General features: G+C 41.3%; 9 non-coding genes across 9 annotated transcripts; all 9 read left to right on the forward strand.

Moving 5' to 3' along the window:
* Window positions 1-754: 754 nt before the first annotated feature.
* Window positions 755-826, forward strand: TRNAQ-UUG (transfer RNA glutamine (anticodon UUG)). Its single transcript has one exon. It is a non-coding gene; the product is annotated as a tRNA-Gln (tRNA).
* Window positions 827-1728: 902 nt separating this feature from the next.
* TRNAF-AAA (transfer RNA phenylalanine (anticodon AAA)) lies at window positions 1729-1810 on the forward strand. The gene has a single exon. It is a non-coding gene; the product is annotated as a tRNA-Phe (tRNA).
* A 3363-nt stretch (window positions 1811-5173) lies between these two features.
* TRNAS-AGA (transfer RNA serine (anticodon AGA)) lies at window positions 5174-5255 on the forward strand. The gene has a single exon. It is a non-coding gene; the product is annotated as a tRNA-Ser (tRNA).
* Window positions 5256-5909: 654 nt separating this feature from the next.
* On the forward strand, window positions 5910-5981 carry TRNAQ-UUG (transfer RNA glutamine (anticodon UUG)). The gene has a single exon. It is a non-coding gene; the product is annotated as a tRNA-Gln (tRNA).
* An 899-nt stretch (window positions 5982-6880) lies between these two features.
* TRNAS-UGA (transfer RNA serine (anticodon UGA)) lies at window positions 6881-6962 on the forward strand. Its single transcript has one exon. It is a non-coding gene; the product is annotated as a tRNA-Ser (tRNA).
* A 1656-nt stretch (window positions 6963-8618) lies between these two features.
* TRNAS-AGA (transfer RNA serine (anticodon AGA)) lies at window positions 8619-8700 on the forward strand. The gene has a single exon. It is a non-coding gene; the product is annotated as a tRNA-Ser (tRNA).
* Window positions 8701-9346: 646 nt separating this feature from the next.
* On the forward strand, window positions 9347-9418 carry TRNAQ-UUG (transfer RNA glutamine (anticodon UUG)). Its single transcript has one exon. It is a non-coding gene; the product is annotated as a tRNA-Gln (tRNA).
* A 915-nt stretch (window positions 9419-10333) lies between these two features.
* TRNAS-AGA (transfer RNA serine (anticodon AGA)) lies at window positions 10334-10415 on the forward strand. The gene has a single exon. It is a non-coding gene; the product is annotated as a tRNA-Ser (tRNA).
* A 654-nt stretch (window positions 10416-11069) lies between these two features.
* On the forward strand, window positions 11070-11141 carry TRNAQ-UUG (transfer RNA glutamine (anticodon UUG)). Its single transcript has one exon. It is a non-coding gene; the product is annotated as a tRNA-Gln (tRNA).
* Window positions 11142-27500: the final 16359 nt, after the last annotated feature.

Raw genomic sequence — 27500 nt, forward strand, 5'->3', positions numbered from 1 at the left:
TAACAGTTTGACGTCCGAGTAGTCGTGGCCGAGTGGTTAAGGCAATGGGCTAGAAATCCATTGGGGTCTCCCCATGCAGTTGCAAATCCAGCCGACTACGTCTATGTTTCAATCACTTTTTGACCTTTTATCTTTGTTGTTCAATTTGCATGTTTACTAGTCTATTCCCCATGACAGTGATCTGTGATGGAGCGAGTTTCTCGGACCAAACTGACTTTATCTTTGACTGTTCTTTAGATAATCTATTCTGTAGCAACATTACATGTGCGACTTGCCGCTAATCAAAAGAAGCACCGTGGGTGCCATCAGGTAAGAGGTTTTTCTCTTGATCTTTTCCAGCAGCCACAGACCGCTGTCCTGACTAATGGACTGGGGCATGCACTTTGATTTGCACAAACCTTAAATTATCTCTCAGATGAAGCCTTTTACCATGCAATGCTAATCTTTATCGACTACTGGATGAACAGTTTTCTAACAGTATAAGTTTTGCAATTTATTTTTTTCACACTTTTTCCAAGTAACAGATACAGCAATCTTTTTACTAGCCACTTTTCATCAACATTTCAAACTGTCCTAGCTGTGATATCGTGGAAATGTTGATAAATTTGTGGAATGAAAGGTTATAAGATATCAATTTACCATTGTGTATGATTGCAGATTTGCACTGCAGCTTTGGAGCCTGTTTTCGCCATCGTTCACGATTTCATATGCTTTATTCAGCACAACAAGCCGCAGCCATGACTGAGTCATGGTTGGTTCCATTGTGTAATGGTTAGCACTCTGGACTTTGAATTCAGTGATCTGAGTTCAAATCTCAGTGGAACCTGGGCACACATTTGGATTTTTCCACTTGCATTCAGATCGACGATGCCCAATGTTTATGATGAAACAAGCAATTTAAAATCCACATAATAAAAGACAAAAAAAGAGTTCAAGGATTCATGGAATACCATTGTCAAAGCTGTCAATCAAGTAGGATTAGCAAAAATTAAAATTGTATATGTTGTAAGAAGCAATCTCATACTCTGTGACTTGAGTCAATATTCACATAATACTCTTTCCAAGTGGGTGAATCTGACAAGGATTTGAAGCCAAAATGGCTTCAGGAAGTGTTTTTGATTTTTCTCTAAGCCATCTTTTCTTGTGTTTTCCAGAATTTCCTAAAGTGCCTTATAAACATTTTTGGTGGTGTTTTTCTAAAAATTCTTTTCGGCGTCTTTTGAATGTGTTTTGTGGCTTTTTTTGTAGCACACAAAAGTCAATCAGGACCCTTTATAGGGTCTTTCGAACCTTACCGTTGACTTGTATTATAGGTATGGAGCTGTTCAAAGTGAAAAACATCTGAAGATTGATATGGTAATTTCAGTTAACCTCTGGACATTTTTGGAAACTTGAGATGGTTAATAGACGCTCCAAAGCCTGATCAAATGAACATCAAATCTTTTTTACTTGGAAATTATTATGTTCAGTCTTCTCAGCATTTTCGGATTATTTTTAAGGATGTTTTTGGAGCTGACTGACTCCAAATCCACATTATGAAGAGGGAAAAGCTTTAAACTGTGAATGGTTCCAATTGATGATGATGACTTTAAATCAGATTTTTGCATTTTACTGAGACCTTGTATTTTCTTTTCATTTTCTGAGATGTCTTCCAGAGGGTTGATCACTGAGCTTGATCATGGTGCTATTAGAAAACGTGTGTGAAATTCATAACAGTTTGACGTCTGAGTAGTTGTGGCCGAGTGGTTTAGGCGATGGACTAAAAATCCATTGGGGTATCCCCGTGCAGGTTCAAATCCTGCCGACTACGTCTATGTTTCAATATCGTTTTGACCTTTTATCTTTGTTGTTCAATTTGCATGTTTACTAGTCTATTCCCCATGACAGTGATATGTGATGGAGCGAGTTTCCAGGACCAAACTGACTTTATCTTTGACTGTTCTTTAGATAATCTATTCTGGAGCAACATTACATGTGCGACTTGCCGCTAATCAAAAGAAGCACCGTGGGTGCCATCAGGTAAGAGGTTTTTCTCTTAATCTTGTCCAGCAGCCACAGACCGCTGTCCTGGCTAATGGACTGGGACATGCACTTTGATTTGCACAAACCTTAAATTATCTCTCAGATGAAGCCTTTTACCATGCAATGCTAATCTTTATCGACTACTGGATGCACAGTTTTCTAACAGTATAAGTTTTGCAATTTATTTTTTTCACACTTTTTCCAAGTAACAGATACAGCAATCTTTTTACTAGCCACTTTTCATCAACATTTCAAACTGTCCTAGCTGTGATATCGTGGAAATGTTGGTAAATTTGTGGAATGAAAGGTTATAAGATATCAATTTACCATTGTGTATGATTGCAGATTTGCACTGCAGCTTTGGAGCCTGTTTTCGCCATCGTTCATGATTTCATATGCTTTATTCAGCACAACAAGCCGTAGCCATAACTGTGTTATGGTTGGTTCCATGGTGTTATGGTTAGCACTCTGAACTTTGAATCCAGTGATCAGAGTTCAAAGCTCAGTGGAATGTGGGCACACATTTTGATTTTTCCAACTGCACTCAGATCGACGATGCCCAATGTTTATGATGAAACAAGCAATTTAAAATCCACATAATAAAAGACAAAAAATGAGTTCAAGGATTCATGGAATACCATGGTCAAAGCTGTCAATCAAGTAGGATTAGCAAAAATTAAAATTGTCTATATCACTCATTGTCTATGTCATACCAAGCAATCTCATACTCTGTGACTTGAGTCAATATTCACATAACACTCTTTCCAAGTGCGTGAATATGACAAGGATTTGAAGCCAAAATGGCTTCAGGAAGTGTTTTTGTTTTTTCTCTAAGCCATCTTTTCTTGTGTTTTTCAGAATTTCCTAAAGTGCCTTACAAACATTTTTGGTGGTGTTTTTCTAAAAATTCTTTTCGGCGTCTTTTGAATGTGTTTTGTGGCTTTTTTTGTAGCACACAAAAGTCAATCAGGACCCTTTATAGGGTCTTTCGAACCTTACCGTTGACTTGTAGTATAGGTATGGAGCTGTTCAAAGTGAAAAACATCTGAAGATTGATATGGTAATTTCAGTTAACCGTTGGACATTTTTGGAAACTTGAGATGGTTAATAGACGCTCCAAAGCCTGATCAAATGAACATCAAGTCTTTTTTACTTGGAAATGATTATGTTCAGTCTTCTCAGCATTTTAGTATTATTTTTAAGGATGTTTTTGGAGCTGACTGACTCCACATCCACATTATGAAGAGGGAAAAGCTTTAAACTGTGAATGGTTCCCATGGATGATGAATTTAAATCAGATTTTTGCATTTTACTGAGACCTTGTATTTTCTTTTCATTTTCTGAGATGTCTTCCAGAGAGTTGATCACTGAGCTTGATCATGGAGCTATTAGAAAACGTGTGTGAAACTCATAACAGCTTGACGTCTGAGTAGTCGTGGCCGAGTTGTTAAGGCGATGGACTAGAAATCCATTGGGGTTTCCCCGCGCAGCGTCAAATCCTGCCGACTACGTCTATGTTTCAATAACTTTTTGACCTATTATCTTTGTTGTTCAATTTGCATGTTTACTAGTCTATTCCCCATGACAGTGATCTGTGATGGAGCGAGTTTCTTGGACCAAACTGACTTTATCTTTGACTGTTCTTTAGATAATCTATTCTGGAGCAACATTACATGTGCGACTTGCCGCTCATCAAAAGAAGCACCGTGGGTGCCATCAGGTAAGAGGTTTTTCTCTTGATCTTGTCCAGCAGCCACAGACCGCTGTCCTGGCTAATGGACTGGGACATGCACTTTGATTTGCATAAACCTTAAATTATCTCTCAGATGAAGCCTTTTACCATGCAATGCTAATCTTTATCGACTACTGGATGAACAGTTTTCTAACAGTATAAGTTTTGCAATTTATTTTTTCACACTTTTTCCAAGTAACAGATACAGCAATCTTTTTACTAGCCACTTTTCATCAACATTTCAAACTGTCCTAGCTGTGATATCGTGGAAATGTTGGTAAATTTGTGGAATGAAAGGTTATAAGATATCAATTTACCATTGTGTATGATTGCAGATTTGCACTGCAGCTTTGGAGCCTGTTTTCGCCATCGTTCACGATTTCATATGCTTTATTCAGCACAACAAGCCGCAGCCATAATTGTGTTATGGTTGGTTCCATGGTGTTATGGTTAGCACTCTGAACTTTGAATCCAGTCATCTGATTTCAAATCTCAGTGGAACCTGGGCACACATTTTGATTTTTCCATCTGCACTCAGATCGACGATGCCCAATGTTTATGATGAAACAAGCAATTTAAAATCCACATAATAAAAGACAAAAAATGAGTTCAAGGATTCATGGAATACCATGGTCAAAGCTGTCAATCAAGTAGGATTAGCAAAAATTAAAATTGTCTATATCACTCAATGTCTATGTCATACCAAGCAATCTCATACTCTGTGACTTGAGTCAATATTCACATAACACTCTTTCCAAGTGAGTGAATCTGACAAGGATTTGAAGCCAAAATGGCTTCAGGAAGTGTTTTTGATGTTTCTCTAAGCAATCTTTTCTTGTGTTTTTCAGAATTTCCTAAAGTGCCTTATAAACATTTTTGGTGGTGTTTTTCTAAAAATTCTTTTCGGCATCTTTTGAATGTGTTTTGTGGCTTTTTTTGTAGCACACAAAAGTCAATAAGGACCCTTTATAGGGTCTTTCCAACCTTACCGTTGACTTGTATTATAGGTATGGAGCTGTTCAAAGTGAAAAACATCTGAAGATTGATATGGTAATTTCAGTTAACCGCTGGACATTTTTGGAAACTTGAGATGGTTAATAGACGCTCCAAAGCCTGATCAAATGAACATCAAGTCTTTTTTACTTGGAAATGATTATGTTCAGTCTTCTCAGCATTTTCGGATTATTTTTAAGGATGTTTTTGGAGCTGACTGACTCCAAATCCACATTATGAAGAGGGAAAAGCTTTAAACTGTGAATGGTTCCCATGGATGATGAATTTAAATCAGATTTTTGCATTTTACTGAGACCTTGTATTTTCTTTTCATTTTCTGAGATGTCTTCCAGAGGGTTGATCACTGAGCTTGATCATGGAGCTATTAGAAAACGTGTGTGAAACTCATAACAGCGTTATGTCTGAGTAGTCGTGGCCGAGTGGTTAAGGCGATGGACTAGAAATCCATTGGGGTTTCCCCGCGCAGCATCAAATCCTGCCGACTACGTCTATGTTTCAATTACTTTTTGACCTTTTATCTTTGTTGTTCAATTTGCATGTTTACTAGTCTATTCCCCATGACAGTGATCTGTGATGGAGCGAGTTTCTCGGACCAAACTGACTTTATCTTTGACTGTTCTTTAGATAATCTATTCTGGAGCAACATTACATGTGCGACTTGCCGCTAATCAAAAGAGGCACCGTGGGTGCCATCAGGTAAGAGGTTTTTCTCTTGATCTTGTCCAGCAGCCACAGACCGCTGTCCTGGCTAATGGACTGGGACTTGCACTTTGATTTGCACAAACCTTAAATTATCTCTCAGATGAAGCCTTTTACCATGCAATGCTAATCTTTATCGACTACTGGATGAACAGTTTTCTAACAGTATAAGTTTTGCAATTTATTTTTTTCACACTTTTTCCAAGTAACAGATACAGCAATCTTTTTACTAGCCACTTTTCATCAACATTTCAAACTGTCCTAGCTGTGATATCGTGGAAATGTTGGTAAATTTGTGGAATGAAAGGTTATAAGATATCAATTTACCATTGTGTATGATTGCAGATTTGCACTGCAGCTTTGGAGCCTGTTTTCGCCATCGTTCACGATTTCATATGCTTTATTCAGCACAACAAGCTGCAGCCATGACTGTGTCATGGTTGGTTCCATGGTGTAATGGTTAGCACTCTGGACTTTGAATCCAGTGATCTGAGTTCAAATCTCAGTGGAACCTGGGCACTCATTTCGTTTTTTCCATCTGCTCTCAAATCGACGATGCTCAATGTTTATGATGAAACAAGCAATTTAAAATCCACATAATAAAAGACAAAAAAAGAGTTCAAGGATTCATGGAATACCATGGTCTTAGCTGTCAATCAAGGAGGATTAGCAAAATCACTCATTGTCTATGTCATACCAAGCAATCTCATACTCTGTGACTTGAGTCAATATTCACATAACACTCTTTCCAAGTGGGTGAATCTGACAAGGATTTGAAGCCAAAATGGCTTCAGGAAGTGATTTTGATTTTTCTCTAAGCCATCTTTTCTTGTGTTTTTCAGAATTTCCTAAAGTGCCTTATAAACATTTTTGGTGGTGTTTTTCTAAAAATTCTTTTCGGCGTCTTTTAAATGTGTTTTGTGGCTTTTTTTGTAGCACACAAAAGTCAATCAGGACCCTTTATAGGGTCTTTCGAACCTTACCGTTGACTTGTATTATAGGTATGGAGCTGTTCAAAGTGAAAAACATCTGAAGATTGATATGGTAATTTCAGTTAACCGCTGGACATTTTTGGAAACTAGACATGTTTAATAGACGCTCCAAAGCCTGATCAAATGAACATCAAGTCTTTTTTACTTGGAAATGATTATGTTCAGTCTTCTCAGCATTTTCGGATTATTTTTAAGGATGTTTTTGGAGCTGACTGACTCCAAATCCACATTATGAAGAGGGAAAAGCTTTAAACTGTGAATGGTTCCCATTGATGATGACTTTAAATCAGATTTTTGCATTTTACTGAGACCTTGTATTTTCTTTTCATTTTCTGAGATGTCTTCCAGAGGGTTGATCACTGAGCTTGATCATGGTGCTATTAGAAAACGTGTGTGAAACTCATAACAGCTTGACGTCTGAGTAGTTGTGGCCGAGTGGTTAAGGCGATGGACTTGAAATCCATTGGGGTCTCCCCGCACAGGTTCAAATCCTGCCGACTACGTCTATGTTTCATTATCTTTTTGACCTTTTGTCTTTGTTGTTCAATTTGCATGTTTACTAGTCTATTCCCCATGACAGTGATCTGTGATGGAGCGAGTTTCTAGGACCAAACTGACTTTATCTTTGACTGTTCTTTAGATAATCTATTCTGTAGCAACATTACATGTGCAACTTGCCGCTAATCAAAAGAAGCACCGTGGGTGCCATCAGGTAAGAGGTTTTTCTCTTGATCTTGTCCAGCAGCCACAGACCGCTGTCCTGGCTAATGGACTGGGACATGCACTTTGATTTGCACAAACCTTAAATTATCTCTCAGATGAAGCCTTTTACCATGCAATGCTAATCTTTATCGACTACTGGATGAACAGTTTTCTAACAGTATAAGTTTTGCAATTTATTTTTTTCACACTTTTTCCAAGTAACAGATACAGCAATCTTTTTACTAGCCACTTTTCATCAACATTTCAAACTGTCCTAGCTGTGATATCGTGGAAATGTTGGTAAATTTGTGGAAAGAAAGGTTATAAGATATCAATTTACCATTGTGTATGATTGCAGATTTGCACTGCAGCTTTGGAGCCTGTTTTCGCCATCGTTCATGATTTCATATGCTTTTTTCAGCACAACAAGCCGCAGCCATGACTGTGTCATGGTTGGTTCCATGGTGTAATGGTTAGCACTCTGTACTTTGAATCCAGTGATCTGACTTCAAATCTCAGTGGAACCTGGGCACTCCTTTTGATTTTTCCATCTGCACTCAGATCGACGATGCCCAATGTTTATGATGAAACAATCAATTTAAAATCCACATAATAAAAGACAAAAAAAGAGTTCAAGGATTCATGGAATACCATGGTCAAAGCTGTCAATCAAGTAGGATTAGCAAAAATTAAAATTGTCTATATCACTTATTGTCTATGTCACTCATTGTCTATGTCATACCAAGCAATCTCATACTCTGTGACTTGAGTCAATATTCACATAACACTCTTTCCAAGTGGGTGAATCTGACAAGGATTTGAAGCCAAAATGGCTTCAGGAAGTGTTTTTGATTTTTCTCTAAGCCATCTTTTCTTGTGTTTTTCAGAATTTCCTAAAGTGCCTTATAAACTTTTTTGGTGGTGTTTTTCTAAATTTCTTTTCGGCGTCTTTTAAATGTGTTTTGTGGCTTTTTTTGTAGCACACAAAAGTCAATCAGGACCCTTTATAGGGTCTTTCGAACCTTACCGTTGACTTGTAGTATAGGTATGTTGCTGTTCAAAGTGAAAAACAGCAGAAGATTGATATGGTAATTTCAGTTAACCGCTGGACATTTTTGGAAACTTGACATGGTTAATAGACGCTCCAAAGCCTGATCAAATGAACATCAAGTCTTTTTTACATGGAAATGATTATGTTCAGTCTTCTCAGCATTTTCGGATTATTTTTAAGGATGTTTTTGGTGCTGACTGACTCCAAATCCACATTATGAAGAGGGAAAAGCTTTAAACTGTGAATGGTTCCCATTGATGATGACTTTAAATCAGATTTTTGCATTTTACTGAGACCTTGTATTTTCTTTTCATTTTCTGAGATGTCTTCCAGAGGGTTGATCACTGAGCTTGATCATGGTGCTATTAGAAAACGTGTGTGAAACTCATAACATCTTGACGTCTGAGTAGTTGTCGCCGAGTGGTTAAGGCGATGGACTAGAAATCCATTGGGGTCTCCCCGCGCAGGTTCAAATCCTGCCGACTACGTCTATGTTTCATTATCCTTTTGTCTTTGTTGTTCAATTTGCATGTTTACTAGTCTATTCCCCATGACAGTGATCTGTGATGGAGCGAGTTTCCAGGACCAAACTGACTTTATCTTTGACTGTTCTTTAGATAATCTATTCTGTAGCAACATTACATGTGCGACTTGCTGCTAATCAAAAGAAGCACCTTGGGTGCCATCAGGTAAGAGGTTTTTCTCTTGATCTTGTCCAGCAGCCACAGACCGCTGTCCTGGCTAATGGATTGGGACATGCTCTTTGATTTGCACAAACCTTAAATTATCTCTCAGATGAAGCCTTTTACCATGCAATGCTAATCTTTATCGACTACTGGATGAACAGTTTTCTAACAGTATAAGTTTTGCAATTTATTTTTTTCACACTTTTTCCAAGTAACAGATACAGCAATTTTTTTACTAGCCACTTTTCATCAACATTTCAAACTGTCCTAGCTGTGATATCGTGGAAATGTTGGTAAATTTGTGGAATGAAAGGTTATAAGATATCAATTTACCATTGTGTATGATTGCAGATTTGCACTGCAGCTTTGGAGTCTGTTTTCGCCATCGTTCACGATTTCATATGCTTTATTCAGCACAACAAGCCGCAGCCATGACTGTGTCATGGTTGGTTCCATGGTGTAATGGTTAGCACTCTGGACTTTGAATCCAGTGATCTGAGTTTAATTCTCAGTGGAACCTGGGCACACATTTTGATTTTTCCATCTGCACTCAGATCGACGTTGCCCAATGTTTATGATGAAACAAGCAATTTAAAATCCACATAATAAAAGACAAAAAAAGAGTTCAAGGATTCATGGAATACCATGGTCTTAGCTGTCAATCAAGGAGCATTAGCAAAAATTAAAATTGTCTATATCACTCATTGTCCATGTCATACCAAGCAATCTCATACTCTGTGACTTGAGTCAATATTCACATAACACTCTTTCCAAGTGGGTGAATCTGACAAGGATTTGAAGCCAAAATGGCTTCAGGAAGTGTTTTTGATTTTTCTCTAAGCCATCTTTTCTTGTGTTTTTCAGAATTTCCTAAAGTGCCTTATAAACATTTTTGGTGGTGTTTTTCTAAAAATTCTTTTCGGCGTCTTTTGAATGTGTTTTGTGGCTTTTTTTGTAGCACACAAAAGTCAATCAGGACCCTTTATAGGGTCTTTCGAACCTTACCGTTGACTTGTATTATAGGTATGGAGCTGTTCAAAGTGAAAAACAGCAGAAGATTGATTTGGTAATTTCAGTTAACCGCTGGACATTTTTGGAAACTTGACATGGTTAATAGACGCTCCAAAGCCTGATCAAATGAACATCAAGTCTTTTTTACATGGAAATGATTATGTTCAGTCTTCTCAGCATTTTCGGATTATTTTTAAGGATGTTTTTGGAGCTGACTGACTCCAAATCCACATTATGAAATGGGAAAAGCTTTAAACTGTGAATGGTTCCCATTGATGATGACTTTAAATCAGATTTTTGCATTTTACTGAGACCTTGTATTTTCTTTTCATTTTCTGAGATGTCTTCCAGAGGGTTGATCACTGAGCTTGATCATGGTGCTATTAGAAAACGTGTGTGAAACTCATAACATCTTGACGTCTGAGTAGTTGTGGCCGAGTGGTTAAGGCGATGGACTAGAAATCCATTGGGGTCTCCCCGCGCAGGTTCAAATCCTGCCGACTACGTCTATGTTTCATTATCTTTTTGACCTTTTGTCTTTGTTGTTCAATTTGCATGTTTACTAGTCTATTCCCCATGACAGTGATCTGTGATGGAGCGAGTTTCCAGGACCAAACTGACTTTATCTTTGACTGTTCTTTAGATAATCTATTCTGTAGCAACATTACATGTGCGAGTTGCCGCTAATCAAAAGAAGCACCGTGGGTGCCATCAGGTAAGAGGTTTTTCTCTTGATCTTGTCCAGCAGCCACAGACCGCTGTCCTGGCTAATGGACTGGGACATGCACTTTGATTTGCACAAACCTTAAATTATCTCTCAGATGAAGCCTTTTACCATGCAATGCTAATCTTTATCGACTACTGGATGAACAGTTTTCTAACAGTATAAGTTTTGCAATTTATTTTTTTCACACTTTTTCCAAGTAACAGATACAGCAATCTTTTTACTAGCCACTTTTCATCAACATTTCAAACTGTCCTAGCTGTGATATCGTGGAAATGTTGGTAAATTTGTGGAATGAAAGGTTATAAGATATCAATTTACCATTGTGTATGATTGCAGATTTGCACTGCAGCTTTGGAGCCTGTTTTCGTCATCGTTCACGATTTCATATGCTTTATTCAGCACAACAAGCCGCAGCCATGACTGTGGCATGGTTGGTTCCATGGTGTAATGGTTAGCGCTCTGGTCTTTGAATCCAGTGATCTGAGTTTAATTCTCAGTGGAACCTGGCACACATTTTGATTTTTCTATCTGCACTCAGATCGACGTTGCCCAATGTTTATGATGAAACAAGCAATTTAAAATCCACATAATAAAAGACAAAAAAAGAGTTCAAGGATTCATGGAATACCATGGTCTTAGCTGTCAATCAAGGAGCATTAGCAAAAATTAAAATTGTCTATATCACTCATTGTCCATGTCATACCAAGCAATCTCATACTCTGTGACTTGAGTCAATATTCACATAACACTCTTTCCAAGTGGGTGAATCTGACAAGGATTTGAAGCCAAAATGGCTTCAGGAAGTGTTTTTGATTTTTCTCTAAAGGGGGTTTTACACTAAGCGAGATCGCTAATGATATCGCTCAAGCGACACCGATATTGTGACGCGACAGCGATCACGCTAGCGATCTCGTTAAGTGTGAAAGGTAGCAGCAACCGGACCCCCCATCGGCTATCGCTGATCGTGCTCGAATGTGCAGGTACATTTTTCCATCGCTGACGTCCCGCTGTCCAGTAATTATCGTTGTGTTTGAAGCTTTAAAAACGATGAGCGACGTCAATAACGACGCATGGCTCAGCGACACAGGCGTGACTTACCGGCCACGCCTCCTCTTCCCTATTGGTCTTCACAGCGCTGACAATGTGGGAAATGTATCTGACAAAAAAGCTATAAAAGACAACGCTGGAACGCCTCATTCAACACTTTGTTCCCATGCATATTGGATGTTAACCGGTTTGGCTTAAACGTTCCAGTGTGAGTCGCTACAGCGTTTATATTTTAATGGCTTTCACAGCGCGGTTGCTTCGGCGTCCCTATTGCAATCGCTATTGCGCTTTTATTAGTGGATTCATTTTATTCATCAAAAGAACAACTCTGTTTGCCAGGTATGTATTTCAATAGTACCATGCCTTTTTTTTTTAGAGTAATACTGTTAATGATTATTGAGTTGGCTTTATACAAATGAAGCTCTTGTTACCAAATCGTCTATTGATTTTATTTTATGTTGCAGTTTGTATATCATGAACGGCGCAGAGCGTGCTATTGTGGCTGCTGCTTTGGTGTTGGAGGCTGGTCGGCTACATGAAGAGGCACAGATGCAAGAAAGGCGGTCCAAAAGAAAGCGGCGCATGTGGACCAGCGAGTGGTTGGCGAAGAGGTCCGAATTCTCACACATGCAGCTCGTAAGAGAACTGCAGGAGAACAATCCTCAGGATTTCAAGAACTATCTGCGGATGTCAGAGGACTCTTTCAAATTTTTACTAGCCAGGGTGACGCCATTGATTGAAAGGAGAAATACCAAAATGCGAGCTGCTGTGCCGGTAGACGAACGATTGACCGTGACGCTGAGATTCCTGGCCACCGGACGATCACTGAAAGATCTGCAATTTTCTTCTGCCGTTTCTTTGTCACTGCTCAGCAGTTTGATTCCTGAAACATGCAATGCCATAGTTCAAAGCCTCAGGAGCTACATCCAGTTTCCTACAACAGTGGCGGAGTGGAAAAATATTGCCTCTGATTTTGAGCGGCTTTGGCAGTTCCCAAACTGTGGGGGGGCTTTGGATGGTAAACATGTGAGGATCACCCAACCGCCGAACAGTGGATCATATTTTTACAATTATAAGGGCTATTTTAGTGTAATCCTTATGGCCCTTGTTAATGCAAACTACGAGTTCATAAATGTTGATGTTGGCATGAACGGCAGGGTTTCAGATGGTGGAGTGTTAGAACATACACTTTTTGGAGAGCGATTGACCAATTGTGACCTGAACCTGCCTCCCAACACAGAGACAACCGCCAACCTCAACTTTGTTTTTGTCGGTGATGAAGCCTTCGCGCTGCATGCGAATCTGCTGAAACCGTACCAACAAAAAAGTGTGACGGAGCAAACACGTATATTTAACTACCGTTTGTCAAGGGCACGAAGGGTTGTTGAGAATGCGTTTGGCATCATGGCCAGCCGCTTTCGGATTTTCCACACACCCATAAACCTAAAGTTGGAATCCATTGACTCGGTCGTTATGGCTTGTTGCGTGCTGCACAATTTTCTGCGGCGCCGTGATGCGAATGATTACACTCCGCCTGCCTTTGTGGACTCTGTTGACACTACAAATGGTCAGGTTCTTCGTGGTAGGTGGCGCGACAATGATCCCGCAGTACCTGGACTTCAAGCACTGGCAAGGGGAAGAAACCGTGATGATGCTAAGGCCTGCAGGGACCAATACTGCCAATATTTTAATGGGCCTGGTGCTGTTACTTGGCAGCATGAAATCTAGACAGCAAAAGTGTTTATTTAACGTGTTTATTTCATTCTTGTGTGATAAAAACAACAATAAATTCACATAGTTGCTACTTTTCAAAGTGTTACTGGTTTTTAAAAGAAAAAAAAGATAACATAGCCCTGCGACACAGTATCAGCACTGTAGCGAACCGTTAACACGCCATTTTACAACCGCCCTTAAGGCTAGTTTCACACTTGCTTTTTTTTGCAGCGCGTTTTTCCCGCAAAAAAACGCATTAAAAAAACGCATACAAATGCATACAAACGCTGCGTTTTTTTCAAGCATTTTTATGCGCATGCAGGAAAAAAACGCAGCGTTTTTGCGCGTTTGTATGCGTTTTTTGTGCGTTAGCGTTTTTTTACAGATTTTTGAAAAACCCCACAAAAATGAAAAAACAACCATTCAACAACACACAAGACCAATGGGACTTCATTGTGGGTGTGGTATGTTAATATATAGACCCTGTCTACAGTATTCTTCACATTTGCTTGATTCTTCTCGTGACCATGGATCTGCGCTGGAAGAGTTTTCACTTCAACTTGGATTTGGACATCGCGATGGCTCAGGCGTATGCAGTTGCTTGCCATGAACAAAGGAAGAGAGAGAGGCAGCGAAGACGGCGGCGTATGTAGATACATCCGATTGTTGAACTCCGGGAGAGCCGTGGGTCATACCACACCCTCTACAGCGAGCTACGGGCAAACCCGGAGAAATTTACAGATTATATCCGGATGTCCCACGAAAGTTTCATGGATTTGCTTGCTCGTGTCCAACAATCCATCCGGAGACAGGACACACAGCTCCGTCGTGCGATTCCTCCTGAGGAACGGCTACTGGTGACATTACGGTATGTTTTAAAAACCAAGGGGTGTGGTCTGATGTTTTTTTTTGTAAATTTAGTATTCAAAACCTTGGGTAATTAGTTTTCGTGAATGTACTAATATTTTATTTTATAGTTTTTAAAAATAATATACATAAATATTAATTTTACTTCTTTGTCTGTTCACAGATTCCTGGCGACTGGAGAAACCCTATCTTCACTACACTTCCAGTACCGTATTGGAATCTCTACCTTGTCTGGAATTGTTGCTGACACCTGCCGGGCTCTCTGGAATGTTCTTTGCCCAGAATTTATGCCCCTGCCCACCGCTGAAAAGTGGATGGAAATTGCTGACAAATTCTGGACAGTATGCAATTTTCCCAACTGTTTGGGAGCTGTTGATGGGAAACACATACGGATCATCAAACCCCAAAGAACGGGATCTGAGTACTATAATTACAAAAAGTACTTTTCAATAGTACTCATTGCGATTGCGGATGCCGGATGTACTGTATGTTTGTAGCAGTGGACATTGGAGCATTTGGCCGTGGTAATGACTCACAGGCTTTTAAAAACTCAGACATGGGCCGGAGGTTGTATGGCAACCAATTTAATTTCCCTATGCCACGGCCTCTTCCTCACACCGAAGCTCCGCCACTGCCCTTTGTAATGGTTGGCGATGAGGCTTTTCAAATGTGCGGAAACTTACTGAAACCCTACTCCAGCCGGGACTTGGACCACACCAAAAAAATATTTAATTACAGGCTGACCAGGGCCAGAAGAACTGTCGAGTGTGCTTTTGGGATTCTTGTTTCCAGATGGCGAATTCTGGGCACGGCCATTAATCTTAAACTTGAAACAGTCGATGAGGTGGTGAAGGCCTGTGTGGTTCTACATAACTTTGTGATGGCTAAAGAGCACCCGACCTTTGAACTGGACGATGATGCTCCTAACCCATTGCCTGAATTCACTCAGCACACTCTCAGGTCATCCGTTGAAGTTGGCCAAATGAGGGACAAATTTGCGGCCTACTTTATTTCTGATGTAGGACGGGTGCACTGGCAAGATGAAATGGTGTAATGTTGTTGTTTGTTTATGGTAATAAAAATCCTTATTTGATACCATTACTGAGTGCACTATATTTTTTAAACTCCAATTAATTAAAAAACTTCCCATGTATAACTGAATTTTTTTATGTTCACACACCTGGGCAGGTAAATACACATATGAGTTAAAATGCAGCATTGCTAGTCTGCGTGAAATATATTGGAATGAGCAAAGCTGCAGGCCATGAATCAGGAAACCATTTTTTTTCAAGAGAAAATTGTGCAACTAGTTTAAAACAAAGTATGTGATTTTCTCAAAACACAACCCTCAAAACCCAACCCCAATGAAAGTCCATGGGGAATACAAGTCAGCATTGAGTGGATGAATGTAATCTGCTCATGTAATCTGCTCCATTACAAGTTATTACACTAGGCCTTGGAATGACTATACTAGGCCGTGGTATTTCAAATATGAGTATATTAGGCCTTGTGCCTACTAGTATATTCATATGTGAAATACCACGGCCTAGTATAGTCATAACAAGGCCTACTCGATTTTGGCCAACTAGTATCTTGTTTCACAAAAAACAAACGGGTGAAACTTGACAAGTTTCAACAGTTTGTTTTTCATGAAAATAGATTCTAGTTGGTAAAACTAGAGTTATTACACTAGGCCTTGGAATGACTATACTAGGCTGTGGTATTTCAAATATGAGTATAGTAGGCCTTGGGGCTAGTAGTATAGTAATATGTGAAATACCACGGCCTAGTATAGTCATACCAAGGCCTACTGTAATAACTCGATTTTTAACAACTAGCATCTTGTTTCACAAAAAACAAACTGGTGAAACTAGAAAGAAACTTATTTTTTAGACAAGTTTCAACAGTTTGTTTTTCATGAAACCAGATTCTAGTTGGTAAAACTAGAGTTATTACACTAGGCCTTGGAATGACTATACTAGGCCGTGGTATTTCAAATATGAGTATAGTAGGCCTTGGGGCTAGTAGTATAGTAATATGTGAAATACCACGGCCTAGTATAGTCATACCAAGGCCTACTGTAATAACTCGATTTTTAACAACTAGCATCTTGTTTCACAAAAAACAAACTGGTGAAACTAGAAAGAAACTTATTTTTTAGACAAGTTTCAACAGTTTGTTTTTCATGAAACCAGATTCTAGTTGGTAAAACTAGAGTTATTACACTAGGCCTTGGAATGACTGTACTAGGCCGTGGTATTTCAAATATGAGTATAGTAGGCCTTGGGCCTACTAGTATAGTCATATGTGAAATACCACGGCCTAGTATAGTCATACCAAGGCCTACTGTAATAACTCGATTTTTAACAACTAGCATCTTGTTTCACAAAAAACAAACTGGTGAAACTAGAAAGAAACTTATTTTTAAGACAAGTTTCAACAGTTTGTTTTTCATGAAACCAGATCCAAGTTGGTAAAACTCGAGTTATTACACTAGGCCTTGGTATGACTATACTAGTCCATGTTATTTCACATATGACTATACTAGGCCTTGGGTTGGTTTTTAACATGTATTTACCCATCAGTGTGTGTGAGCGGCGCAAACAACATTAATGAAACTTAGTAATGGTGAACCACAAATGTAAATTTATTTTTTATCACAAAAATAAACCTAAAAATTATTTTTTACGGCGTTTGGGGGCAGATGGTTTCAATTTGGGGGTGTGCAGGGAATATGCAACACTTGCAGTTGAAGACGGTGTTTGAGGGGAAGGGGCAACAAAACTTGTGGGGGAAGGTAGTCCAGTTAAGGGAATTAAACTAGGAACACTTGGAGGAGAGGAAATCTGTTCAGGTACATTAGTTGTAATGGCATGTCGCCGTAGGCTTGTGTGCCTGGACCGACTTTGGCCCAATGCCCGCCTTGATTGATTTCGCCTTGAACTAGGGGCAAATATGGAATGTAGGTCCCCCGTCTGCTGGTATGGCTGCTGCTGCTGAGGTGGCGGCTGCTGCTGCAGAGGTGGCGGCTGCTGCTGAGGTGGCGGCTGCTGCTGAGGTGGCTGCTGCTGCTGAGGTGGCGGCTGCTGCTGAAGTGGCTGCTGCTGCTGAGGTGGTTGCTGCTGCTGCTGAGGTGGCTGCTGCTGCTGCTGAGGTGGCTGCTGCTGAGGTGGCTGCTGCTGCTGAGGTGGCTGCTGCTGCTCTTCGTTGTCAGTGCTCGTCCTTGCAGGAGGACTGGTGGCGGCTGTGATGGTCCAGGTTTGCAGAGTGGTGGTGGCAGGGCTACTACATGTTGTTGTAGCGGCAGGGCTGTTCCATGTTTGCCTAGTGGTGGCTGAGCTCCACGCATGCATGGGATTGGCGGTGGTGCTCCAGACAGGAGCAGCGCTTGCCATGGTGGTGTCGGTGAAGTGACCAGCTGCACTCAGACTTGTGGTGGTGTAACGGTGGGTGTCCTGGCTTTGAATAGAGGTGTCCGTGCAGTGGTATGCAGCACAAGTCGGTAGTGAGGTGAAGCGAGTCAATGGTGGCACAGGTGGAAAGGACACCACTGACTGCTGACCGTACCGATTATGCTGCATAGCCTGCAAGAAAGCATTGTTGCAGGCCTGCAGCACATTCAGCTGTTGATCAGGACTAAGGTGTTCCGCCATGCCCTTTTCAATCTTACTAAAAAAATGGTGTGCTGGTCTGTTGAGGTCGGCCTCCAGACGGTCAAGGCGCTGTTCTACAGAATTGAAGCGGTGTTCAAAGTGGTTAAAACCACGTTCCATGAGTGCAAAACCGCTTTCAACTCTGTCGGACAGTGACTTGAGGCTGGAATTAAATGTCTCGCTCAAATGCATAAACTCGGGCAAGACATTCCTGTCCAAGGCCCTCTGCCGCTGGCGGGTAGTGCCCGCATAACCAGTGGCAGAGACCTGGGACAGGGGAACACCTGATGGCCCAGCTTCCTGGTCACCAGCTGTGTGTGTGGTTGACCTGCAAGGTGCTTCCTGGCTGTCGGATGGCTGGGACGGGTCAGAGGACGTCCGAGGAAGGACCGCTCCAGGGCCAGGTTGCAGGGTGCTGCTCCAGGTGCTGTGGAAGAAAGGAAAATCATTACTACCATGCCTTTACAAGAAGCATCAGCTGTGGATTAGAAAAACACAGATTAATAAAAATAAAAACCCAAAATGTATAATACTTACGATCTCGTGGCAAGGACCGGTCTTAGGAACTGCAACGCGTGATAGTGACGGTATCTAGTTCTGGTCCTTGACGCAGATCCACTGCGAACCTGGCCCTCAGCACGAACATCACTGTTGAAGCGGTCCTTGATCGAACGCCAACGTGTTCGGACTTTGTCCACTGTTGATAAAAAAAAAACAGTGCCGTCAAGGACAACAGTCACTGCGGCACAATGTAGCAATACAATACTCAAAGCAGTCACTGTAGACCCCGATGACACTGTTGGGTTTCCTGCTAGAATACACCTAGCACGAAACCCAACAGTGCCGTCAAGGACAACAGTCACTGCGGCACAATGTAGCAATACAATACTCAAAGCAGTCACTGTAGACCCCGATGACACTGTTGGGTTTCCTGCTAGAATACACCTAGCACGAAACCCAACAGTGCCGTCAAGGACAACAGTCACTGCGGCACAATGTAGCAATACAATACTCAAAGCAGTCACTGTAGACCCCGATGACACTGTTGGGTTTCCTGCTAGAATACACCTAGCACGAAACCCAACAGTGCCGTCAAGGACAACAGTCACTGAGGCACAATGTAGCAATACAATACTCAAAGCAGTCACTGTAGACCCCGATGACACTGTTGGGTTTCCTGCTAGAATACACCTAGCACGAAACCCAACAGTGCCGTCAAGGACAACAGTCACTGAGGCACAATGTAGCAATACAATACTCAAAGCAGTCACTGTAGACCCCGATGACACTGTTGGGTTTCCTGCTAGAATACGCCTAGCACAAAACCCAACAGTGCCATCAAGGACAACAGTCACTGAGGCACAATGTAGCAATACAATACTCAAAGCAGTCACTGTAGACCCCGATGACACTGTTGGGTTTCCTGCTAGAATATGCCTAGCACGAAACCCAACAGTGCCGTCAAGGACAACAGTCACTGCGGCACAATACAGAGCAGGGAAATACTCACTAAACGCCTTTTTGGAGGATGCTGTGGCGCTGTCCCAGCCATCCATCAACGCTGCGGCCACCTCATTCCATAGCCGCCGGGTCACCACATTGTCCTTGTACAGCCGGTCACGGCTGTCCCACAACGGCGAACGCTCCTGGACCAGGCTGATGAGCTGCTCATTATCCAGGTAGACGTCTTCATCCCGTTGTGGAACCTAGACAAAACACATTCATTAGAATAATCAAATTTAAATTGAATAAAAAGTTACAAAAAAAGAAACAAAAAAAAGAGTAAAAATAGAAGATAAAAAATAAAGAACATTACAAATCATTTGATACTTACATTCCGTATCACCACCGGGACTTGGCTTCGCTGCTCCTGCTCTTCGCCCTCACTAGTCCCGTCCACAGATGATGACGATGTCTTAAAAAAGTTGAAAAAAACGTAAGAGATTTGGAGAAGCAGCAGATATACTTACCAGATGCACGAAAATAATCACCTCACGGTCTGCTTGCGCCAATTCCTGCCGCGATGGGGAATACTCGGATTCTGAAGACATACTGCATGTAAAAATAATAAAAATCATTAGTACATACATAATTTAAAAGGACAGGCATATAATGTAATATACTCACATTCTTCGCTGATATAATGGGTTCTTGGTTGACTGTCTGCTCTTCAATCTGTCAGTGTAGTAGTGGCAGAGTTTTGGCAGGCACCTCCTTTATATAGACTTTTTTTTTTTTACTTTAGAAGATTATAACTAGGATAAAAAGTGGACACCACCCAAAAAACGCAGCGCTAAAAAAACGCATACCTGCGCATGCCAGTGCGCACGTATGCGCATCCATAGGCTATAATGGCCATTTTTAGCGCAAAACGTGCGCATACGTGCGCATGCGCTTTTTTCCAGGGCCAAAAAATGCAACATGCTGCGTCTGGAAAATACCAACGCACACCCCAAAAAAACGCAGCGCATGAAAATCGCATACGTGCGCATGCCAGCGCGCAGGTATGCGCACCCATGTTAAATATAGGGGAAAAATCGCATGCGCACGTATGCGTTTTTTTCCAGCGCTAAAAAACGCAAATGTGAAACCAGCCTAAGTGGACTCTATAGCGTCACCGATAAGCGCGCAGTAGTACCATAACTAAAAGTACGCAGTAGCGTCACCAAATGAGGCGGGAAAACGTCGTGACGTCACGACGTTCTTGTGGCCGTCCCTGCTGCGTTGTGAAAGCAAAACAGGAAGCAATGGCTGGTAGACAGAGAGCTACACCTTGGGGGGAGGCTGAAATGCGTTTCCTGGTACAGGAGATGGAGAGGCGCGATTATGCGTGTGGACAGGCGCATGCACACCCCATGAGACACAAGCGGGCTGTGTTGCGGAGGATCAGGCGAGGACTGTTACGCCGGTTCGGAGTTGAGCGCACCACAACGCAAATCAGGAAAAAACTGGCAGATCTGCGCTTTCGCTCAAGAGACCTCCTCACCAGCCTCCAACAACAAGTGCGGAGGGACCGAGGTGAGTGTTCCACATAGTATGTTTTAAACATATGTTTTTTTTTTTTTTTTTTTTCAACAGGGTTTACAGTGTAAAAAAAAAAAATATATAATTTGATTCGCACATGTGAAATTGCACAACGCAAATAAAAGTGGTTTTGCGCTCAGTTTTGTTTTTTTTCAAACAGCGGCGCATGCGGCGGCCCCGGCCCCATCAGCACCTGCAGCACCAATAGCCCCCGCAGCACACGCAAGCCCGGCGGTGCAAGCATCTCCTGAAGCAGAGTCCGTAAGTGTATAAAATGCGTTTGTTCATGTTATTAGTATTTTTATTGGGTTGAAAATTACAAGAATAGGGGGGGGGAAGAAGTCATGGTTCACATAAGCCGAACGGTAAATAAAAACCAAAGTTTATTCCAGGGAGGAAACAATAATGGAGTATTACAATACCGTTTCTTTTTTTCTATGTTTTCACCGCTTTGGAAATGTTCAATGCTCAATTTCATATTTTTAGATACCTGAGCCCGTAAGGACCCCCTCGCCCCCCTCAACGCCTCAACCACAAATTGCTTCCTCCACTTCATCCCCAATTGGTGTGTTTTCTCCAGTATCACTCCAGGAAGCTGGAGCTGACTCGACCTCCGGTAATCAATTTTTTTTTTTTTGTTAAGCATGTGAGAAATTATAATTTGTGTAACAGTTGCTGGCATATTCTTTATTTAGACATTTTCTTTTCTAGTACGTGTTGCCACTCGACGTGGAAGGGCTGTTATCTCCTCATCTGAAGAGTCAGAGGCGCAACAAAAACGTAAGTGTTTGACCACAAGCATGAACCGTATGCACCCATCTGCTGCCACTTAACACTATGGCCCCATATTGCGATCCATAGGATATGGCCCCATTTGCTACCAAACCCACATTATGCCACCATATGCTGCTCCACATACTATGGCACCGTATGCATGCACATTTACAAAACCGCCATCAACAATGTAAATTTCCTCAACAGAAATACCAACCTTACCTGAACTCTTGGCAGCACACAGGAGGGCGATGTCTGCGTTACACCAACTCGGAGTGATGCTGGACCAATTTGTGGCAGCCCAACCGCAGGGTGATAACATTTAATTTTTTTTTTTTTTGTTTACAAAAATTGTCTATGTCATGTTGACATATGTTAAACTAAAATGGTTTGTTTAAAAATCAGTCTTAAAGAAAGAAATTAAAAAGCCTAATTGGCAAAACAATTTTTGTCTCAGTCTAGAAAGGACTTGAAATTGTAGTCATGTGTAATGCAAAAATTTAAATTTCAATTTTTATTTTTTATAAACAAACAAAAAAGAAAAACCAAACAATTTTGTTAATACAACAAGTAAACATAAAAACTATAATTGAGTGTAACTAAAGTCTGAGTCATTCAGTTGCTGCCTTCCAGGATTTATGAATGGGCCAGACTGCAAATGTGGGGTTCCAAAGTTCATGCTGTGTAGCGGCTGAATCACCCTTCTTGGCGTGCTTGTTACCAGTTCTTGTGTCTGCGGCCATGGGGTTATTGACATTGCTTGGGAATCCACCAGAATATAACTGTCTTTTAGTTGTCCAACAGCAGCTTTATTTAGCACTTCAAATATAATTCTCTCAGCCTGAAGCCTTTGCGTAACGTCCAGAGACCGAAGTCTTTCGTCCACCATGTGTGCAAAGCCCCCAATGGCTTGCTTTTCCTGCAGCACCAATAAGTTCTTTGCTATATCGACAAACTCAGGAAAAGGTGGAGCGGTGGCCTTTCTTTTTCTACTCACAGGGTTACGCCTTTGCACAGTGTACGCTCCCACGGACACACTTGCCTCCTCTGCCTCCTCGTCGGTTGGGTTTGATGTTGCAGGGGTTTCAGGAATTACACATGGTGTAGGTGACACCTCTTCTGTTACATGCTGCAAGAACAGAAAAACAAGGTTAAAACACAGAAAAAGTAAAATGAGTGTTTTGTAAACACATAAAAATAATTTATTAAGAGGGGGTGTGAACATTGGTACTGGCTATGTACTGACATCGACAATTTGTAGAAATTATGTTATGATAAACCAAATTAAAATGAAGAGGTATCAGCTGTGAACAAAGTTTCAAATCATCAACTTAATGAATAAAACTCAACTGTACCATGTACATATATATGTATCATAGGTTATTGGAGGGAAACCCAAAACATACTTACATCGACTAGAGGGGAATCAGGCCGTGTCACTGTTTCTTCCTCTTGTGGCAGTGACATAGAACAGTGCATAACCCTGGGGATTTCCTGGTCTCGCGTAAACTCCAGCAAGTTGTAGTACCACAACTTCGGAACATACACTTCATCGGTACCCGCCCCAGACCTTGTAGACTTTTCCACCTTGTTCAATTCCTTCTTGAACACAGTGTGTAGAGCTTGAATTTTTTTTTTAATAACAGCCTCATCAACCGTTTCGCTAGGGTGATTTTCTTGATATAGCTGTACAAGTTTTTCATATGCAACCTTCTTCTTGTATTTGTTACTGTAGTCTGGAGACTTCACCTTCCAGAGGCAGGGCAGTGACCGATACATCTCAATAAATAGGCGTATGAAGTCTTGGCTGTTTGCAACTTGGCTACTTGATGCCATCTGTAATAAAAAAGAAAGGAAATGGTGAGAACTCTTTCATTTAGGTACGGACATACATTTTATAAAAAAGAGTTTGTATCGCATAAGCTGGGTCGCTGTCCTACAAAGGTATCCCGTTCAACAATTCCAAAAAGGGGGGCGGGCGCGGTTTCAAAACTAAAATGGCTGCTCAGACATGTGCATATGGACAAAATGAATATAGACACAATAAAAAAGAGTTTGAATCGCATAAGCTTGGTCGCTGTCCTAGAAAGGTATCCCGTTCAACAATTCCAAAAAGGGGGGCGGGCGCGGTTTCAAAACTAAAATGGCTGCTCGGACATGTGCATATGGACAAAATGAACATAGACACAATAAAAAAGAGTTTGAATCGCATAAGCTAGGTCGCTGTCCTAGAAAGGTATCCCGTTCAACAATTCCAAAAATGGGGGCGGGCGCGGTTTCAAAACTAAAATGGCTGCTCGGACATGTGCATATGGACAAAATGAACATAGACACAATAAAAAAGAGTTTGAATCGCATAAGCTAGGTCGCTGTCCTAGAAAGGTATCACGTTCAACAATTACAAAAATGGGGGCGGGCGCGGTTTCAAAACTAAAATGGCTGCTCGGACATGTGCATATGGACAAAATGAACATAGACACAATAAAAAAGAGTTTGAATCGCATAAGCTTGGTCGCTGTCCTAGAAAGGTATCCCGTTCAACAATTCCAAAAATGGGGGCGGGCGCGTATTCAAAACTAAAATGGCTGCTCGGACATGTGCATATGGACAAAATGAACATAGACACAATAAAAAAGAGTTTGAATCGCATAAGCTAGGTCGCTGTCCTAGAAAGGTATCCCGTTCAACAATTCCAAAAATGGGGGCGGGCGTGGTTTCAAAACTAAAATGGCTGCTCGGACATGTGCATATGGACAAAATGAACATAGACACAATAAAAAAGAGTTTGAATCGCATAAGCTAGGTCGCTGTCCTAGAAAGGTATCCCGTTCAACAATTCCAAAAATGGGGGCGGGCGCGTATTCAAAACTAAAATGGCTGCTCGGACATGTGCATATGGACAAAATGAACATAGACACAATAAAAAAGAGTTTGAATCGCATAAGCTTGGTCGCTGTCCTAGAAAGGTATCCCGTTCAACAATTCCAAAAATGGGGGCGGGCGTGGTTTCAAAACTAAAATGGCTGCTCGGACATGTGCATATGGACAAAATGAACATAGACACAATAAAAAAGAGTTTGAATCGCATAAGCTAGGTCGCTGTCCTAGAAAGGTATCCCGTTCAACAATTCCAAAAATGGGGGCGGGCGCGGTTTCAAAACTAAAATGGCTGCTCGGATATGTGCATATGGACAAAATGAACATAGACACAATAAAAAAGAGTTTGAATCGCATAAGCTAGGTCGCTGTCCTAGAAAGGTATCACGTTCAACAATTACAAAAATGGGGGCGGGCGCGGTTTCAAAACTAAAATGGCTGCTCGGACATGTGCATATGGACAAAATGAACATAGACACAATAAAAAAGAGTTTGAATCGCATATGCTTGGTCGCTGTCCTAGAAAGGTATCCCGTTCAACAATTCCAAAAATGGGGGCGGGCGCGGTTTCAAAACTAAAATGGCTGCTCGGACATGTGCATATGGACAAAATGAACATAGACACAATAAAAAAGAGTTTGAATCGCATAAGCTAGGTCGCTGTCCTAGAAAGGTATCCCGTTCAACAATTACAAAAATGGGGGCGGGCGCGGTTTAAAAACTAAAATGGCTGCTCGGACATGTGCATATGGACAAAATGAACATAGACACAATAAAAAAGAGTTTGAATCGCATAAGCTTGGTCACTGTCCTAGAAAGGTATCACGTTCAACAATTCCAAAAATGGGGGCGGGCGCGGTTTCAAAACTAAAATGGCTGCTCGGACATGTGCATATGGACAAAATGAACATAGACACAATAAAAAAGAGTTTGAATCGCATAAGCTAGGTCGCTGTCCTAGAAAGGTATCCCGTTCAACAATTCCAAAAATGGGGGCGGGCGCGGTTTCAAAACTAAAATGGCTGCTCGGACATGTGCATATGGACAAAATGAACATAGACACAATAAAAAAGAGTTTGAATCGCATAAGCTAGGTCGCTGTCCTAGAAAGGTATCACATTCAACAATTACAAAAATGGGGGCGGGCGCGGTTTCAAAACTAAAATGGCTGCTCGGACATGTGCATATGGACAAAATGAACATAGACACAATAAAAAAGAGTTTGAATCGCATAAGCTAGGTCGCTGTCCTAGAAAGGTATCCCGTTCAACAATTACAAAAATGGGGGCGGGCGCGGTTTCAAAACTAAAATGGCTGCTCGGACATGTGCATATGGACAAAATGAACATAGACACAATAAAAAAGAGTTTGAATCGCATAAGCTTGGTCGCTGTCCTAGAAAGGTATCCCGTTCAACAATTCCAAAAATGGGGGCGGGCGCGGTTTCAAAACTAAAATGGCTGCTCGGACATGTGCATATGGACAAAATGAACATAGACACAATAAAAAAGAGTTTGAATCGCATAAGCTAGGTCGCTGTCCTAGAAAGGTATCCCGTTCAACAATTCCAAAAATGGGGGCGGGCGCGGTTTCAAAACTAAAATGGCTGCTCGGACATGTGCATATGGACAAAATGAACATAGACACAATAAAAAAGAGTTTGAATCGCATAAGCTTGGTCGCTGTCCTAGAAAGGTATCCCGTTCAACAATTCCAAAAATGGGGGCGGGCGCGGTTTCAAAACTAAAATGGCTGCTCGGACATGTGCATATGGACAAAATGAACATAGACACAATAAAAAAGAGTTTGAATCGCATAAGCTAGGTCGCTGTCCTAGAAAGGTATCCCGTTCAACAATTACAAAAATGGGGGCTGGCGCGGTTTCAAAACTAAAATGGCTGCTCGGACATGTGCATATGGACAAAATGAACATAGACACAATAAAAAAGAGTTTGAATCGCATAAGCTTGGTCGCTGTCCTAGAAAGGTATCCCGTTCAACAATTCCAAAAATGGGGGCGGGCGCGGTTTCAAAACTAAAATGGCTGCTCGGACATGTGCATATGGACAAAATGAACATAGACACAATAAAAAAGAGTTTGAATCGCATAAGCTAGGTCGCTGTCCTAGAAAGGTATCCCGTTCAACAATTACAAAAATGGGGGCGGGCGCGGTTTCAAAACTAAAATGGCTGCTCGGACATGTGCATATGGACAAAATGAACATAGACACAATAAAAAAGAGTTTGAATCGCATAAGCTTGGTCGCTGTCCTAGAAAGGTATCCCATTCAACAATTACAAAAATGGGGGCGGGCGCGGTTTCTACACTAAACTAAAATAAAACGATAAAATAAAACAAAAAAAAAAGGGCATAAAAAAAAAAATAAAACTTTGGAACCAAAATAAACTTACCTTTGACGTTGCGAAAATTCCGAAAGTTATGGAGAAAAAATATAAAAAAATTTGCACTGTTGATTCTTAAGATGATCTTAAAAATGGAGGTATTTGAAAATAACCAACGATGATGATTCTTCAAGAGGGTTGCTGAAGGACGAATAGCGAAATCTAACCAAAAATGCACTTTTGTCTCTAGGGAGAAAAATGCTGGTTTAGAAGCTAACCACGGCGCTCCAGAGATTTAAACTGTAACGCTATTACGTCCTCTTTAATGACGCCGCCGGCCAATGACAGCGCAGCGGTGACCACCAATCGGCGCTTTGGGGGGCGTTGTAAATTAAACGCTGAAGCACGCCCACCGAGGTCTGAATCGTTTTTTGTTTAGTAATGTGAAAAGTACTCAACGAGCAACGAGGTCGCTATGCAGATCGCTGATCTCCCTAGAGTCGTTGACGAGAGTGGACTGTTTGAAAGCTATCTAGCGATCACGTAACGACACAACAGCGATCTAT

Source organism: Dendrobates tinctorius, unplaced genomic scaffold, assembly GCF_039654945.1.
Source record: "Dendrobates tinctorius isolate UK_male_01 unplaced genomic scaffold, ASM3965494v1 ptg000048l, whole genome shotgun sequence".
Lineage (NCBI taxonomy): Eukaryota > Metazoa > Chordata > Amphibia > Anura > Dendrobatidae > Dendrobates > Dendrobates tinctorius.